Below are 479 nucleotides of genomic sequence, written 5' to 3' on the forward strand. Positions count from 1 at the left end.
CCCCCCCCCCCCCCCCGTTAAACTGAGTTGAATTGAGTCATAAGATAGTTGCAAGTTGGATAATCTGCATTTTCTTATCTGCGGCCCTCACCACATGCTGGGTTACACCCCCTCTGTGGGAAGACACAGTCAACTTGATTCCTCCAAGGTGAAGTACAGGGATGCCGGTCACCACCCACGGAGAGTTACTCATGGAATGCCAGGCCTGAAAACTCAGCAGTAGCAGTATCCGGACACTGAGTGAGCCACGCTTACTGCCTGGAGGGAGGTGGGAGTTAATGAGAAAAAGGTGGCCCAGCTGGCTGGCTCGGTGGTTGAGCATCGGCCTATGAACCAGGAGGTCATGGTTCCATTCACAGTTCCATTCCAGGTCAGGGCACATACCCAGGTTGCAGGTTCGATTCCTGGTAGGGGGTGTGCAGGAGGCAGCTGATCTATGATTCTCTCTCTCTCTCATCATTGATGTTTCTCTCTCTCCC

The sequence above is a fragment of the Myotis davidii genome, unplaced genomic scaffold (genome assembly GCF_000327345.1).
Source record: "Myotis davidii unplaced genomic scaffold, ASM32734v1 scaffold570, whole genome shotgun sequence".
Lineage (NCBI taxonomy): Eukaryota > Metazoa > Chordata > Mammalia > Chiroptera > Vespertilionidae > Myotis > Myotis davidii.